The sequence below is a fragment of the Stenella coeruleoalba genome, assembly GCF_951394435.1.
Source record: "Stenella coeruleoalba genome assembly, chromosome: 2".
Classification (NCBI taxonomy): Eukaryota; Metazoa; Chordata; class Mammalia; order Artiodactyla; family Delphinidae; genus Stenella; species Stenella coeruleoalba.
Genome location: NC_137147.1, coordinates 148,481,591 through 148,500,431, shown reverse-complemented (window position 1 = coordinate 148,500,431; position 18,841 = coordinate 148,481,591). Strand labels below are relative to the sequence as shown.

Genomic DNA, 18,841 nt, shown 5'->3' with positions numbered 1-18,841 from the left:
GGTAGATCCCTATCTTCTCAGCCTAAACCTACAAACATAGGTCCTGTGCTTGCCTTTCCCTCCACTGCTGGCTGGGAGAGAACAGGTACTGCACGTAAGGGTCCAATCAGAGCACCTCAGGTGGGAACGGACTATGGAGTTTGCTCTGCCCTTCCTCTGAGGTAGTCCCTTTGGAGTGTCCACCTGGTTCATAAATAAGCCTTTCACTGCCCACCCTTCATCCACAACCAAGGGCCCCAGCAGCCATTTTGGACGATATGTCTCATCTTACCACCATGGCAGCCTTTGACTGGACCAGTGCTGAGAACCTGACCCATGATGGCCAATCAGAACCTCTTTGCCAGACATTTGAAATTGGGACTAAGAAACAGTCAGTATCTCTTGAGATCGCTAAATCCAAAACCTGCCATTGTATCAGCCTGGGTGCTTTGGAATAAACATTTTTGATCACCTATGTGGATTGTAAAAGCAGAGAAAGCTCATATGGGGGATGAAACATCAGTGAGGAGAGAATGAGTCAGTATGCCTTTCTGCTTCTGCCCCTTCCTCAGGGATGCTGCAACCTGCCCTTGGGTTCTGTGAAACAGCCTGAATCCTTAACTAAAGGCTCCTTTCAGCTTAAGTGAAGGCAAGTTCATTTCTATTACTTGTTATCAAAATTGTCCTAATACACCTGCCCTCCCTCTATTTATCTGCGGGAACAAGCCATACAAGTCCCTGTGTAACCTGGCCCTGCGAAGGTCCCCACCTTGTAGCCCACTCACACCCTGGCCATGGGGGGCGTCAGCTGGTACTGCCCAACACCTTATTTCCTCTTGTCTCTGAGCCTTGCTGGCTGCTCTGCCTGAAATGTCCTCCAGCAACTGTTCCCAGCCTGAAGGCATAAGCAGGTAGAAAGCCTGTCTGCAGGGGTCTGCTTGCTTCCTGCCTTTCTTCAGCCTTGCATATGATTAAAGCACTCACACTGAGTGCTGCCTGGGATGCTGGGAGCTGCTTTTTCTGTTCTGCTAGCCAGAACAGGCTGAGGTTTCAGAGAGCGCGCCCTCACGGGAAGCTGAGGGAGACAGGTCTTGTTGCTGCAGCCTGAGATGATGCTGCTCTCATTAGGCTTTTCTGCATTCTTTATTTATAAGGACTTACTGGGCATCCAGGTTAAAGGCTGGCAGTGTCCAGCATCCCCACGCTTAATGAGTAATCAACGGCATGGTGAAAAAAGTATATCTGGGGAGGTTTCTGCGTTCCAGGGCACAACAAATGAAAGAAGAGAGTTTCTCTGAACACGCCTGAGGTGAGGAATAACTCACTTCCCAAAAGATTTTCTGAAGAGCAGCAAATGTGCACATTTCAATCCTACCCAGTTGAAACGAAGAGTGAGTAATGATTGTAGACGTTATCTAACGCATGCGCAGTGCCCCACAGAAGTCAACTAAGGTAGGAGGTGTTATCATCCTTGATTTACAGATAAGGAAACTGAGGTTCAGAGGTAAAGTCACTTTCTGAGCTTACGCAGGGACCAAGTGGACCTCTAGGTGCAAAGCTCGTCACCTGGTCCCAGTGACTATCCTCTAAGTCAGAAGTCATCAGAATGCTCCCTGGACCAGCAGCGAAAGCATCACTTAGGAACTGGTTAGAAATGCAAATTCTTGGGCCTCAGCCCAGACCTACTAAATCAGACACTCTGGCGTCAGGGCCTGGCAAGTCAGGTGTTAACAGACCCTCCAGAGGATTCTGCTGTGCTCTACATCCCCACTATTCAATGTGGGTCTCGGTCCAGATCAGCCTCATCTGGGAGCTGATTAGAAATGCAGATTCCCAGGCCCCACCCCAGATCTAATGAATGGGAATCTGCATTTTAACATCCCCAGGTGATATGTATGCACATTAGAGTTGAAGACTTAAGGAGCAAGCAGTTGGCGTTTGATACCTTGTCATTTCAATCCTGTTTGAAGTCCGGAAAATGAGTGGGGGTTAGGGGAGACTATGCTGGGAGGAAAGATGAGATTCTTAAAGGCTCCTTTGTGCGTGGGTGATAACTTCTTTCCTCTCTTTTACTTCATCACGTAAGGAGGTAATTTTGTGTGAGAGCTTTTTTGTTGTCTGTTGTTTATATTTACATGATAAAACCTTTCTTGAGGTGTTCAAAGTGATCTTACTTTGAGGCACCCTTTTTATGAAGCTGGGGTAACGTCTACATGGATGCAAACACAAGGGCCCCTCTAAACCCTAGTGAAGTCAAGGGAAATCAGAAAGTGACATTCAGTCATCCCTGCTTCCTCCTTCCTAACAGAACCTGCAATCCTCCCTACTCTGTGCAGCCATGCTTCAGAGGGGCCCAGCGCTCCCAGCCCCAGGGTATGTGCTGCTTGGTCTACAAAAGTGAATCACAGTTGCATTTTTCTTACCAGTGATTGGTTTAAACATAGGCGTGTGAACATAATTCCAACCAATGGGACAAGAGAAGTGAGAGTAAATGTTTCCTCAGTCTTAAAAAGAAACACAAGGACCATCTCACACCCATTAGGATGGCTACTATCCCAAAAAGTGGAGGGTGAAGGGATGTGGAGAAAAATTGGAATACTTTTTCACTGTTGGTGGGAATGTAAAATGGTATGATCACTATGGAAAACAGTTTGGCAGTTCCTCAAGAAATAAAAGTAGAATTAACATATGATCCAGTAATTCCACTTCTGAATATATACCCAAAAGAACTGAAAGCAGACTCTTGAAGAGATATTTGTACACCCATGTGCACAGCAGCATTATTTACAATAGTTAAAAGGTAGAAGAAGCCCAAGTGTCCCCTGGGCTGATGAACAGATAAACAGATGAATGGATAAACAAAATATGGTATATACAGACAAGGGAATATTATTCAGCCTTAAAAAGGAAGGAAATTCTGACTCATGGTATAACATGGATGAACCTTGAGGTCATTACAGGAAGTCACAAAAAGACAAAGACAGTATAACTCCACTTATATGAGGCACATAGAATAGTCAAATTCACAGAGTAAGATACTAACTAGAAGGATGGTTACGAGGGACTGTAAATGTCCATAATGCTACTGAACTGTACACCTAAAAATGGTCAAGATGTTAAATTGTATGTGATGTGTATTTTACCACAATTAAAAATAAATCTGTGGGCTTCCCTGGTGGCACAGTGCTTGAGAATCTGCCTGCTAATGTAGGGGACACGGGTTCGAGCCCTGGTCTGGGAGGATTCCACATGCCGCGGAGCTACTAGGCCCGTGAGCCACAACTACTGAGCCTGCGCGTCTGGAGCCTGTGCTCTGCAACAAGAGAGGCCACGATAGTGAGAGGCCCGTGCATCGCGATGAAGAGTGGCCCCCGCTTGCCACAACTAGAGAAAGCCCACGCACAGAAACGAAGACCCAACACAGCAAAATAAATTAATTAATTAATAAAAATAAATTTGTTTAAAAAGACACACAAGGAAGAGACTACCCCCTGTTCTGCCTCTGCATATTATCATGTCTTCGTGTGGTCCCTGGAATAGCTGCCAAAATTTGGGGACCCCCTCAGGAGAGAAAAAAGATGGGAAAAACACAAATCTTTGACGATGCCTTTGAGTCACTGCATTAACAAGCCCTGGATCGGCCTTCTCTCCAGGACTTTTATAATGTGAAATAATATTTCTTATTACTTAGCTGCTTTGAGTTGAGTTTTCTGTTACCTCCAAAAGCATCCTAACAGATAGAGGGTTCTAAGTATCCAACAAGAGGCAGGCAGCCAGCATGGCTCATGAAGACAAAAAGGCCCAGCTTTGAAGCTTTCAATTCTGCTGCCACCGTAGTGAAATTGGCTGGTGGTGGTTAGAAAGGCTCATGCTGATCGCACTTTGTTTTATCTTCCAGACATTGCTGTGCAATATGCTTTTATAAAGAATCACTGAATTACCGTAAACCCCTGGATGGCTATCATAGCATGGAATACAATGCCACTGAAATGATGCTGAAGAGGTTTACTCATTAACATGAAAAGTTTCTTACCTGTGCATTAAGTGGGGGTAAATACAAGTTACAAAGTGGTGTGACTCAATTTCTTATGTATTAACTTACGTATTCTTGTGTATTAACTTCAACTAGTTGTAGATAGGCAGGCAAGGTCAGAGAGGTAAATGGATATACATATACAAATATATGTGAAGAGAGAACAAGAGAGCAAACAAAATATTAACACTGGTTATATCTTGGAAGTGGGGGTTATAGCTATATTTTATTTCCTTCTTTTTGGTTATATATTTTTCTAAATTTTCTTCAATGAAACTATCTTAAGATAATAAAAATACTGGTCTCTTTAAAAAACTGATGTCATATTTTAATTCACTTTGCTCATAGACACATGATTTTTCTCAAAAAGCTGAGCATGTAATTCCCTGTGTGTCCAACCTTTTTATGTTAACCGTTTAGAGAGGACATCTCCATAATGTATGACATGGGTCCCTGCCCCTAAGATGCTGTGTACCAATCACAGTCAACAGTGCTGTTAACACAGGTTGATTATTCCAGACCCATTATTTTAATGTGGTGTTCTTGGGGGTAATAGTCCAGGGCTGTAGCATACTTTGACCCTTACCAAACAACCCCAGTTTGCTGTGGTTTTAGTTCTTGCGTCTGCTTTTAATCCTTTCAGTGTTTTCAGGTATTCCTCATTATTTATCAAAATATATGTCTGTGTTACACCCTCTCCTGCCCTCTCCTCTGCAGCCTCCAATACACTGAACCCTTGGAAGTGAGATGAACTCCGTGGTATCACTGGGTGTAAATAAGAGTAAAGGCTCAAGGAAGCCTTCTCACGAGGGAGGCCCATGAGATTTATCACATGAGCTTCCTGGTATTCTCGGTTGCACAAAGCCTTTTCTGGCTAGGTTCCTGGTTCCTATGTGTATTCTAAACTGGTGAAGATGCTGGAGAGCAGAATTCTGCGTAAGTGAAGTGGGAGTGTTTCTGATAACAAATGGCTACTCCATTAAGAAATAGCATGACTGATTCTCTGGACATCTCGATCCAAAAGAAGGAGGCTGCAGATGGCAAGAACAGAACCGACTGGGGTACCTTCTACCCCCAAAGTGAGGTTATTTAGGTTCACCACCTGGTCATTAGACTCGCCAGATGGCAAGCTTGAGTAACTGCTCAGAAAGAGAGCAAGTAGCCAATCCATTACCCCAGCACAGTCAATACCGTTACTTTAACGTGAGATGCACATACTAGTACATAATATGGGTAATGAGGCATCACAGAGCCATCATAAAGGCAGCCATCTGGGCTTGTGTGGGACAGCCTTGTGCACCGTGGCCATGGAGGAAACTCAGCTGAGTCTTGCACAGCAGGGATGAGGAGGAGGTGCGGGGGCAGAGGTGGAGGTTGGGTGGGGGAAGCGGGGTGTGTGCCCACATGTGCCACTGTCCACAGCATTCGAACATCTTGCTGCTGTCTCCGGGCCATTGCCACCTTTCGCCCCTTCTTCACCTAGTTCTCAGGTTCTCTTTGTTGTTATTCTCAATTTTGATGAAAAAGTCATGATATTTTTACAGCAATGCTGGAAAAATAGAACTGTGACTAGAGGTGCTTTTGAATACTTTGACAGTTCTAGTCCAACTCTGACAGTTACAAAAATGGCTTTCCTTTAGGAAATGGCACGCGTGTCTGGGTGGGGAAGGGGATGGGGTGAGAGTTCGCACACTCTGACTCACCTCTGGAATAGGCTTGGGATGGAAAAGCCCCAAGTAGGCCCACTGGGGCTGGCACACGTAGGACCTGGGCACCCCAAAGGGTAAGGCCAGAAAGAAAAGCAGGTGAACCAGGCCATGCCCAAGTCAGGCACTGTAGGCCACATGAGGGCAGGGGCATTTCCTGCCACAATTCCTCCTCATAACCCCACAGGACCCAGCACAGTGCTGCCCAAATAGGGCAGTCAGTGTCATGTTTGTGGAAGTCAGTTCACTTACTCAGCAAATGTTTACTAGATGCAGGGCACTAGGTGAAACCAGGTAAAGGGCACATGAGATCTCTCTGAATTATTTCTTAAAATTGCACATGAATCTACAGCTATCTCAAAATAAAAAGTTTACTTAAAAGTTAAATTTGAAAAACTTGAATACATCTAGAAAGAGAGTGGCTAAAGAGAAACAAATGAGGAGATCCAGAAATATTGTTTTTAAAGGGAGAGGGAGACAGAGGCAGAGTGAGAGAGAGACAAACATTTGACAGACATCACGTGACAAAGGGCATAAACGTGTGTAAACATCAGAAGCAGGGAGACCTTGTACCAGCAGGCTCCTTCAGACCCCAGGTGGCCGTTCATTAGGCACCTTCTAGGTTTCCTCCCAACTTTAAGAACATAGGAGACACTGACCGATTTTCAAACCAATTTTCCTCACTGCTCATTTTTGCCCAAAATGACCTGTGACTGTAAATCAAGACCATCTGTCTTTAATCCAGCTCTTCAGAACCTGAGTACTTTTCACAACTAAACTTCTGAGCCATCCAGAAGTGAGGGATGCCTTGTGACGCCCTGAGAGGAGCTGTCATCATCCCTGCTGTTGTCTAAGGAATATCCCCCTCAAGGCCATGCCCATAACTCTCATCGTGGCCTCGGGGGAGGAGAGGTGGCAGCTTTAGAAGTGACAACGGAGAGCTTAGGAAACACCTTGCTTGTGCTTTACATCAAGCACACGGAAATAAACAAGGATGCCAAGGGGAAGGCAACATACATTACGTTTTCATAGTATTGTCTATACTATTGTCATGTTCGTTTTAGATCATCAGAAACATACAGTAACCCTGTGAGGCCAGAAGTGCTGGGGTCTCCCTTGATAGATGAGGACACTGAGGCCCAAGGGGTTCCTGGATCCCAGGAAGAGTAAGAGATAGAGTGGTCCTCTTCTGACTCTGGTGCCCATTCTTCATTCTCAAGCCCACTGCTTCATTCTCAAGCCCACTGCTTCCAAACCATGGTTTTGCTCCTCAAGATCAACATCTACTTCTTTGACTCTCTTCATCTTGGCTGCACAATCGTGTCATTGACACCCCGCACACACCCCTATCCTGTTTCATCAGTGCTACGCCATCTACGTCTTGGTACTTAAATACTAAGTTCAACTTCACTGTTATTTGTTAAGCCATCCAGACTTCAGTGTCTCCAGTCTTCTGAAGACACTTCTGAATCTTCTCTCTTGCCTTATTCCAATATAATTCCTTTTGGGGAGCAACTGAAATAAGTCTTTCTCAGATTTCGGCCTGTCTGCCCTCAGTCATGTTTCTGCGTGTTTCATATCCAGTGTAGCATGGAGCACAGCAACACCAAAACCAGGGTGAGCTGACTGTCACAGAATCAGTGACAAGCCACAGTCCCAGGAGTCCATCCGGGAGAGGCCAAGAGTCAATGAGATCCACAAGTGGATGCATGAAATATGAAACATGGATTAGGACTTGGGAAAGTGGCTGATGTTACAGGGGACAAGCCTAAAGGAAACAAATAAGTTCCTTGTTTGTCTGGCATAGGGAAGCTTTTAAAGTGGCAGGTGTTACTGTCTCCTTTTGCTCCACAATATCTTAAAGGCACCACCTGTCACCTGGCAGATGACTGATTCAGCAGCCTGGGAGTTCACAGGGAGCCAGCTTGCCTTGGACACAGCCCTACTGATTGGAGCCAAAGTAACTCACACAACAGTGATAGGTTAAAGCCAACAGATGTCTTCACACCCTAAATCATAGAGAAAGTCAAGAAGGGAGAGGAATAATTGACAGTATCCCTGATCAAAACAGACACCTCGTCACAGCATATTTAGTGGAAAATCCATAGAAAACAAAAGCTGAATTCCCTATCCAGGCTGCAGTACCTAACACAACACTGCCAAGAAGAAAGCATTTAGTGAAACCCTCCTTTAAGTTTTGTCTGGAGTAGGCACTATATGGAGCAATGAGTCAGACAGCAGTGCAACCCCCAAGCTCACAGTGCAATGCAAACAACCCTGATGTAGACAAACAGGCACAGCACATCCACCCAACAAATATTTATTGAGCACACATATTATGTACCAGGCACCAAGTGTGGCTTTGATATTATAACAGAGCTTCCTTTTAAAGTTTCCAATACAAGTTCACATACACAATCAAATCTGATCCTCATAAAACCAAGTGAACCAAGTGACACAGGTGTTGTTATCCTCACTCTGAAAAGTAAACTTAGGTTCACCAAGATTAGATGAATGGTCCAAGTCCATATGACTAGTGCCACATAAAGTTTCTTGCACTGGGGAAGAATCTCAGGGAATATTTTTCCTTCATGCCCCTGGATACCTATGGACCCTTTCCTACCTGTGCCAAAAGTCTGCTCCCCAACCTCTACACTCACTCTACCTCAGATGTCTCTGCACTCTGCCTACCACACTTTTTAGAGTAGGAAGCACATGTAAGGGTATGCTCAGCTTCAAGCCACAGAAAACCCGACTGTGAGTGACTTAAGAGAATTATCTTACAAGAGATCTGAAAGTACACAATTCCAGAGTTGGCACCTTAGCTCAAAATTGTCACAAAAGAAAAACAAAATTGCATCGAAAGAACCAAGATCTTTCCTTCTTTCCACTCCACCATCCTTAGGCTACTCACCTCACGGCTACAAAATGGCTGCTACAGCTCTATCCTCATGTTCTCACATGACTATACCCAAAGGCAGATCCAGGTCACATGACCACCCAGCAGCAAGGGCGGGAGGAAGGCAAGAATCTGGTATTTGTGACTTTCATGGGGGAAGTAGGGAGGTGTGGGCACCAAGGCAAAAGCTGGGAGTGGCTATTGGATAACTAATCACCAGCCTCTGCCACAGGTAACTTGCTGATTCCTGATTAGGGTCAGAGCTGCAAATTAATTCCTCCCCAGCAGAAATATAAATTTCTTGACACTATAAGTTGCTTTATTAGTTCTCTATTGCTGCATTGTAAATAACCACAGGCTAAGCAGCTTAAGACAATACCCATTTATTTTCTAAGAGCTCTATAGGTCAGAAGTCCAGGAAGTCTTGAGTGAGTTCTCTGATTAGGGACTTACAAAGCTAAAATCGAGGTGTTACCTGGGCTGAGCTCTCATCTGGAGTTCTGGGGAAGAATTCACTTCCAACGCATTCAGATTGCTGGCAGAATTCAGTTCCTTGTAGCTGTAGGACTGTCTCCATGGCCTTGCTGGCTGTCCACCAGGGATCACTCTCAACTCCAAAGACGGCTCTCCATCCTTATACGTGACCCCCTCCATCTTCAACACCAGTAATGGTGCACTGAATCCTTCTCATATCAATACTTCCAATCTCTCCAACTTTTCCTTCTACCAGCAGCTGAAGAAAATTCTGTGCTTTTAAAGGGCTCCTGAATGAGATTAGGCCCACCTAGGTAATCTGCCTTTGGCCATGATCACAGGAGTAACACCAGAGGGTGAAGATCATGGGAGCCATCTCAAAACTCTACCTACCTTAGCCACCATTAAAAAAACAAAAGCAGGATTTACTCTTGGAGTTTGGGATAGGGTCACCCTTCCCTGAATCACGATAAGGGCAGGAGGACTCCCAATCAAAACTGGGGCTCTGCAGGCAAAAAACTAAAGAAGAGAATGGCTGCTGGGTGGGCAACCAAGAGTGACTGATTTGATTAACTGTTTTTCTGTGTAAATGAGATACTAACCCTAAGATAGTTACACAGTGGAATACCATCTAGCTGGTGCAATTTTTTTTTTTTTTTTTTTTTTTAATGAGAACATGGTGTGTAAGAACCACTGACCAGGACAGGGATTCCTGCTTCATTTAACTTCCCCACCCCTCCAACCCTTACAACCCCTCCCCCACCCGCTCCTCAGCCAGCACTGTGTCCCGAACACGGACTCATGAAGAATGCTGACCCACAGGGAGTTTGATAGAGTTTCTTATGATGAAAGTATTTACTGTGGCTAGATTTCTTATGGCTGTTTTTAACTGGTTTGTTTCTATCTGTTAGGCAAAAGAGAAAGACAAGGGTTTATGGAAAGAGGAGGCCCATCTCTCAGAGTTCACACAGAGCAGGTCCTAACACTGCCCATGGTGCTTGTAAGGAGTCTTTGTAAGGAGTCTTTGAAGGCCTTTCCATGTCTTTCTAAAGAGAAATCACCTGCCCTCTTCTCTGCAGAGGTGCCTCATTACAAGCTCTTTCAATGGATTGTTTTCTGTTTCACTGCCTTAAATCCAGCTCGGGCTGCTTATGGTTTTTATTTCAATTTGTTTTCTGTTTTATGACATCTATTTGGATTTAAATTTTTTTTCCTCCACCAAAAAGTCTAAAATACCGAGTCAGATGTCTCCGAGGAGCTTATGTACGTTTGCACAAGCACTTGGAGATCCTTAAGAACTGCAGATTATCAACCAGGAACAGCTCAATGCCTTTCAGAATGCTTTACTTTCACAAAGGCTTGTGTTTACCTTTTAAGTGCTTTCAAGTCCGTTCTCTCGAAGTACCTTGCCTTACCAGGAGCCCTGCTTTTTGTTCTTGTTGCCTTCTTCATTCAGAAGAACCATCAATCAGTTTCTGAAACAAGGAAGCTTCTGTGCAGAATTCAAAAGACACCACATCACAGCTGGTGGCAAGAGAGTGCAATGGGCATTGTTGTTTGTACACAGGCCTTCATCTCTGTGAGAAGTACCCCTGTTTGAAATGAATGAGGCAGACAAGAATGGTGGCTTCAAAAGCAACTATCCTCCTCTGGGCTTTTCTTGTTGAAAGTTCTGCACAGCACTGTCACTAGAAAGTAAAGAGAATAAAAGGCAAATCTGCAGCAGGCTACAGGTTTCCTATACAAGAGACTCACACCTGGCCTCAGCCAGGCTGTGTGTCTGGATATTTCCCTTTACTATGTAGATTTGGGTTTGCAAGGTTAATGTGAAAGAGGCTGTTTATTTTTTCCCAGTGATTCTGCATAAAAATTACATAAACTTCCCTTACCAAGAGCCTAGCCCAGAAATATGACAGGCTCCTCTCTTTCCTGGTGCCTCTTAAGGGTGTCATTTCTGGTAGGAGTAGAGCATCCATCACTAGTGTTGCCATGGTTATGGCTTCCGGACCAGGGGATTGGCTGATCCTTGGCCCAGCTCTTCCACCTAGCTATCATAAACTCCACAGCAGGAGGTTTCCTTATTCCCTGATTCATTTTGTATTTGGCTGGAATATTGGAGAGCACATAGTTTCCATGGTGCTTCATGACTCTTCTGTAGGTTCTTAGCGACCCTAAGGTTGATTAGGACATAAAGTCTTGGGCTAGTGGAAAAGTTAAAACAGTGTGCAGGGCTTACAGCAGAGATGAAAAAGAAATAAAAGGAATCCAAATTGGAAGAGAAGAAATAAAACTGTCACTGTGTGCAGATGACATGATACTATACATAGAGAATCCTAAAGATACTACCAGAAAACTACTAGAGCTGATCAATGAATTTGGTTAAGTAGCAGGATACAAAATTAATGCACAGAAATTTCTTGCATTCCTATACACTAATGATGAAAAATCTGAAAGAGAAATTAAGGAAAAACTCCCATTTACCATTGCATCAAAAAGAATAAAATACCTAGGATTTTGTCTCCTACTAAAGGAGACAAAAGACCTGTATGCAGAAAACTATAAGACACTGATGAAAGAAATTAAAGATGATACAAATAGATGGAGAGATATACCATGTTCTTGGATTGGAAGAATCAACATTGTGGAAATGACTCTACTACCCAAAGCAATTTACAGATTCAGTGCAATCCCTATCAAACTACCAATGGCATTTTTCACAGAACTAGATCAAAAAATTTCACAATTTGTATGGAAACACAAAAGACCTCAAATAGCCAAAGCAATCTTGAGAAAGAAAAACAGAGCTGGAGGAATCAGGCTCCTGGACTTCAGACTATACTACAAAGCTACAGTAATCAAGACAGTATGGTACTGGCACAAAAACAGAAATAAAGATCAATGGAACAGGATAGAAAGCCAAGAGATAAGTCCACGCACATATGGTCACCTTATCTTTGATAAAGGAGGCAAGAATATACAATGGAGAAAAGACAGCCTCTTCAATAAGTGGTGCTGGGAAAACTGCACAGCTACAGGTAAAAGAATGAAATTAGAACACTCCCTAACACCATACACAAAAATAAACTCAAAATGGATTAAAGACCTAAATGTAAGGCCAGACACTATAAAATTCTTAGAGGAAAACACAGGCAGAACACTCCATGTCATAAATCACAGCAAGATCCTTTTTGACCCACCTCCTAGAGAAAGGGAAATAAAAACAAAAATAAACAAATGGGACCTAATGAAACTTAAAAGCTTTTGCACAGTAAAGGAAACCATAAACAAGATGAAAAGACAATGCTCAGAATGGGAGAAAATATTTGCAAATGAAGCAACTGACAAAGGATTAATCTCCAAAATATACAAGCAGCTCATGCAGCTCAATATCAAAAAAAACAAACAACCCAATCCAGAAATGGGCAGAAGACCTAAATAGACATTTCTCCAAAGAAGATATACAGATTGCCAACAAACACATGAAAGGATGCTCAACATCACTAATCATTAGAGAAACGTAAATCAAAACTACAGTGAGGTTATCACCTCACACCAGTCAGAATGACCATCATCAAAAAATCTACAAACAATAAATGCTGGAGAGGGTGTGGAGAAAAGGGAACCCTCTTGCACTGTTGGTGGGAATGTAAATTGATACAGTCACTATGGAGAAATCTTGCATTGTTTGTATCTTTTAAAAGTGCCTTAAATTCTTTGGGAGCAAGGCTAAATATAAAGGAAGTATAAATATATTCTCTAGAAATCCATTGGATTTTTTGCTTTTAGGATGGGAGAAAAAAAGTACAAAGGTTTTTCTGGCCAGGAAGGGAAAATTGCATAATGCAAAGCACCTAGAACATATTCTGTGTAAGAAACAAATGGAATAATTTAAATGTATATTTTCTGTTGAAGAAAAAATATATGTACATGGTGTTCGATTCAACAGCATACATATTAAAATTGTAACGATACAGAGAAGATTAGCATGGCCCCTGCTCAAGGATGACATGCAAATTTGTGAAGCATCCCACATTTTTAGATGTTGGTCAAAGCGTACAAAACTCCCCACTAAAGGATAAATAAGGTCTAGGGATCTAATGCACAGCATGGTGACTATAATCAACAATATTGTGTAATATATTGAAAGTTTTTAAGAAAGTAGATCTTAAATATTATCACCACACAAGTAAAAAATATATAACATAACTATGTCAAGGGATGGAGATGTTAACTAACCTTATTGTGGGCATCGTTTTGCAATGTATACGTGTCTCTAATCATCACATTGTATACCTTAAACATACATATATCAATAATAATTCAATGAAGCTGGAGGGGGGGAATTGCCTCAACTACAGAGGGAAAAAATATATATACATATATTTGATTGGATTCAAGAAAACTGGAATTTCTAGTACAATTGGAGGATAAGACAATTACACTCCTAAACTCAGGGAGTCCCCTGGATAATTAGAAGCCTGCCCCAGAGAATCACACACACAAGAAATTTGGGCAGTCCCTTCAAAAGCCTGGGGTGCGCCATGGGGACACGCCATACCATCGGGGAGGTGCTTAGTGGGTTCTGAGAACCCCAGTTTCTTGCACACAATTAAAGCTTTACAGGCAGTTCCCTGGTGGTTTAGTGGTTAGGATTCGGGCTTTCACTGCCATGTCCCGCGTTCAGTCCCTCGTCAGGGAACTGAGATCCTGCAAGACATGTGGTGTGGCCAAAAAATAAATAAATAAAAGCTTTACAAGCATCTGCTGAACAAATGGAAAAGATAAAAAAAAAAAATCAAACCATTATGCCTGTGTGCTAAATAAGTTCACAGATAATCTTCAAATTAACCCAAGTGGAAATGATTTAGCAGCCTCAGAAAAGTAGATGCTATAAAAGGCTTTAGTCCCTTTAATCCTCTCAACAACTCTTTGAGGTAGATGTTTTTATCTCCACTTTTTTCAAATGAGGTTATGGAAGGTTAAGTAATATGTGCAAGGCCACATAACTAGTAAGTGAAAGACCCAGGATTTCAGCCCCCAGCTGTCTGATTCTAAAAACAGACTATTCCCTCTACTCCGATTTTTCCCAAGCTTTTCTCACGTTAAGAACACAAATCTGATGCCCCATCCCAGATGCACTGAATCAGAATCTCCAGGGAGAGACTTGGAAACATAATGTTTAACAAGAGATGAAATTATTATTATCAGAGAAGTTTAAGAAAACTGCTCTATTGCATGAGGTGGGAAATGAACCCATATCTCCCTCTGACTGATCAAAGAGAAGCCATCAGAAGCTCCTGCAACTAAAAATAAATCAAGTTATTCTGGAGTTTATCAGATTATAATATTATAGGATATTTATTCCTCAATATGGTAATACAGCATTGTCTGATTTAAGGTTATCTGGATCCAAAAATACCAAGACCATTTTGGAAAGTTAAAAATGGGCTGTAGTTTAAACCTCAGACTTTCTTAGCTATCCTCTCTGTCCCTCTTTGGTCCTTGGGAGCAAAAGTGAGTAAGAATTCAGTTTCAATTCCTAGCAGCTGTAACTGATGCAGAGGTTCCAGTTGTGCAGGGGCTGGAGGACGGCTAGAAGGAGAACCACAGGCTGAGAATCAGTCCTCATGCCTGGGTGCCCACCAGATGGCTTTCATTGGATGTAGTACAAGTTACACAATCCAGGAAGTAGAAAACCCACCATTGTTTCGTTTGTTTTCCTTAGTTTCAGTTTTTCCCCCCCTGATGAGAAGAGCCAGGCCAGCTAAGCCTGCATCTTCAATACCCATTATGGGAGCAAATAACTTATTTGTACAACCTAAACGCTTGCTTAATTAAATGGAAAGCAAGGCAGTGATTTCTGACAGGGCTGAACTTAAGTCAAGTTGTAAAACTCCACAGTGCAGCCAGAAGCAGCGACGGACAGTTGAACTGAAACCTGGGAACACTTCAGGGGCCCTGGACCACTGCTTCTCAGCCATTTTATTGTAAGTTATTCCCATTATCTCAGAGAGAAGTTTGAGACACCGTTAGAGAAAAGGATGAAGCTGATTACCCCCATTTTGAACATAGATCTTTGTTTTAAGAACTTGCTTTATATGATATTGCCAAGAAACTTGCTTTGAATGATATTTTCAAGTTTCAAAGCAAGGCATGATGTCTATAATAGCAGATAATGACAACTACCTTCTACATATAATAATTTAATATGCTTTAATATACTTCTATTCCTGAGCGTTCTTGATCTTATTTACTCTTCACAACAACTCTGTGAAGTTGGTACTCTTATTAACATAATTTTACAGATAAGGAAACTGGCAGCCTCCTAACAGAATCATTAAGTAACTAGCAAAAAGTCCACAGAAATCTTGTTGATTGAAAGCACAAATCATACATCTAAGTACTAACAATGGTTGTCTCTAGGCTCTGAAATTTGGGGTGATTATTGTTATTTTGTGTTATTTTTCTACTCTGAATATATAGTAAGTTCATAATAAAACAATAGTAAATATGAAAATAAATATGAACTTCTTTAGATCATGGTACAAGAAGAAAATAAATACTAATATACTGAGTGCCCTATCTGTAGTAGTTTCTGTAAACATTCAGATATTTCAGCTGTTGCCACTGTCATCTTCAGTATGGTAAATTCCAGAATACTCTCAATTTCTCGCTCACCCTCTCTCTCTATATATATAAAATATATATTATATACAATAAATAAAATATAAATTTAAATATAAATTAATTATAAATTTAAATATAGATTATATAAATTTATTTCTATTTGTTATACATAATTTATAGTATATATAGTATACATACTCTAACTATAGTATATATATAAAACAATATTGTGATAACTGACAATTTGAATATGGACTATGGAATTAGAAAATTGTATAGTATCAATATGAAATTTTCCAATGTTCTTAACTGTTAAATTTCCTAAGTTTTATAAGAGAAAATGTCTCTCCCAGGAAATATACATTGAAGTATTTAGGTATGTACGTACATCTGCAACTTATTCTCAAATGGTTCAAAAAAAAATTCATATATGGAGAATGAATTATAAAGCAATCAGAGAACAATAGAAACAAACAAATGGTGAATCTGGCTAAAGGTGAATCTAGTTTTTAACATTTCTGCAAGTTTAAAATTAAATACAAACAAAAATTTACGATAAAAACAAATGGCTGACAACTTCTAACAACAGCAACAAAAATTCTCCTAAGCAACAGGGTCAAGCAGAATATTAAGGACATGATAATAATTTCTGAAATATTATAAAATTGAAAATACCACCTATTAAAAATGACGGGGGTATGAACAAATCAAGACTCAGAGGCAAAGATATAGATCTATGTGCTCTTATTTTAGAAATAAGAAATAAGTGAACTAAGCACTTGATTTAAAATCTTATGAAGAGTGTCAACATAAGAGAAAACAAAGAAAAGAATAAAGATGAAGGATAGAAATAAGCTAGAAAACAGAAAATTGGTAGCAATAATAAATTTAAATGCTCATTCTCTGAAAATAGTAATAAGATAGATTAAAACCCTTGTAAAAATAATAAATAAAAGGTATTAATCAACAAACTTAAAAAGAAGACTGGTGATTTAACAACTGATATAAAAGATTTTAAAATATAAATTATTGGGCTTCCCTGGTGGTGCAGTGGTTGAGTGTCCGCCTGACAATGCAGGGGACACGGGTTCGTGCCCCGGTCTGGGAAGATCCCACATGCCGTGGAGCGGCTAGGCCCGTAAGCCATGGCCGCTGAGCCTGCAGGTCCGGAGCCTGTGCTCCGCAACGGGAGAGGCCACAACAATGAGAGCCCCACATACCGCAAAAAAAAAAATATATATATATATGTTTATAAATTATTGCAATGCACAATTTATTATAATCAATTTGAAATGTTTAGTCAAATGGGCAATATAAAATTGGCAACACAAGATACAAAAACATGAAAATAATGATGGAGAAGGAAATTGAGAAAGTTATTAAAGAAATACCTCATCCACCAAAAAAAAGTATGACCTAAACAAATACACTGAATAATATTTCTATGAATTCAACAAACAGATTTTCCCATACTATGCAGTCAGTTCCAAATCACAGAGAAACAAGACCTGATACTCAATTCATTCTAAGAGATAATTATCATCCTCATCCACAGATCTGTAAAACATACCACACACGTACACACACGCATAAACACATAGGCTTAGTATGGTAAACATGCACAAGTACCAATTCCAATACAACTGGTTTGAAAAAGTTAGAAGCAGACTCAGGCACATAGCAGATTTTCCAAAAATAGTTGTTGGGTAAGTGAATAAATGAATACATGGGAATACACATAAATGAAGAAACTAATGCAGTCAATTAGCAGCATCTACTAAGGGCATGCAAGGTAGGAATGGCTTGTGCATATCATCTATCTGCTAACTTTTACCAATCACTTCACCATGTCAGACCCAATGAACATAGGCAGAAAAATCATTTTTAACTGAACTTAGAGAATGCAGCTGTAACAAGAGCGCATGGTGACCAATAAAGGTAAATTCTAGGAATGTGAAAGATTATGGCAAATCGCAGAATCCCTTTTATAAAAGAATTGCTTCTTTTTTTGGTGAGATTTAAAAGAAAAATTGAAGAAATGAAGACACAAAGGATTGGAGGGTGACAGAATACACTATCCCAAAATATGCCACTTTGGCAGAAGGATTATTTTGAGTTACAGGCACTTGAAAAACATCAGATGTGAGAAGGGCATTCTTATCTCTCCTTTTCCTCCTAAAACAGGAGATAAAAATTCCCATATGGAAGATGCCTTCCCAGTAACAGAAGACACAAAACATTTTCCAATGAGGAATCAAAGCCAAGAGAATTCTTTACCAACAGACCCTGTTAAAATAATTTTTATCTTCCTTTAACCTCTCTTCATAATTTAGTTACTTTTCCACAGTTGCCTCTCTTTGTTCAACCCAGCATAAAAGATTGTAAGTTTCACCATTTCTTTGGGTCTTTTGAGGGCTTCCATGTCATGTAACACTTAGATAAATTTGTATGCTTTTCTCTTGTTAGTCTGTCTTGTATCAGTTTAATTCTCAGACCCTGCTAAAAAACCCTAAGAGTATAAAGGTAAAATTTTACCTCCCTTACAGGATGTTCCTGAAGGAAAAGACTGATGAATCTGACTACATGAAAATTTTAAATTCTGTTCAACAAAAGACATCATAAGAAATGTGAAAAGACAATGCAAACTGGGAGAAGATATTTTTCTTACTGAAAAACACTTATGAACTAATAAAAAGGTGGGCAAAAGATACGAGCAAGCAGTGGATAGCAGAGGAAATCTGAATGACCAACAGCACATATAAAAATATGTTCAACCTTACCAGTAATCAGAAAGATGAAAATTAAATCAATGAGATACCATTTTACATCCATCAAACTGGTGAGAATGAAATAAGCCAGCACTGTCAAGTGCTGGTGATGATGTGGAAAAATTGGAGAAACATTCACATTTTGTTGATGATGTATTCATTGGTATAACCATTTTGAAGAATAAACCATCAACATCTAGCAACACTGAAGAGATACATATCTCACAAGCCAGGAATTTCACTTCTAGGGGTAAACTCTAGAAGTTCACTTGTGGAATATGGAAGTGTGTTGCAACATTGTTTTTAATAGCAAAAAACAAACACACAAAAAATAAACCACACAAATATCCAACAA

General features: G+C 40.8%; 1 protein-coding gene and 1 long non-coding RNA gene across 4 annotated transcripts in view; one reads left to right on the top strand and one right to left on the bottom strand.

The window, feature by feature from the left end:
- LOC307181576 overlaps window positions 1-18,841 on the bottom strand; it is a 98,966-nt gene that overhangs the window by 75,117 nt on the left and 5,008 nt on the right. The window lies entirely within an intron of this gene.
- LIPC (lipase C, hepatic type) overlaps window positions 14,896-18,841 on the top strand; it is a 173,793-nt gene continuing 169,847 nt past the window's right edge. Inside the window, exon 1 of the mRNA XM_079912117.1 lies at window positions 14,896-15,078. The gene's annotated coding sequence lies outside the window, so the exon portion shown is untranslated. The remainder of the gene's footprint in view (window positions 15,079-18,841) is intronic.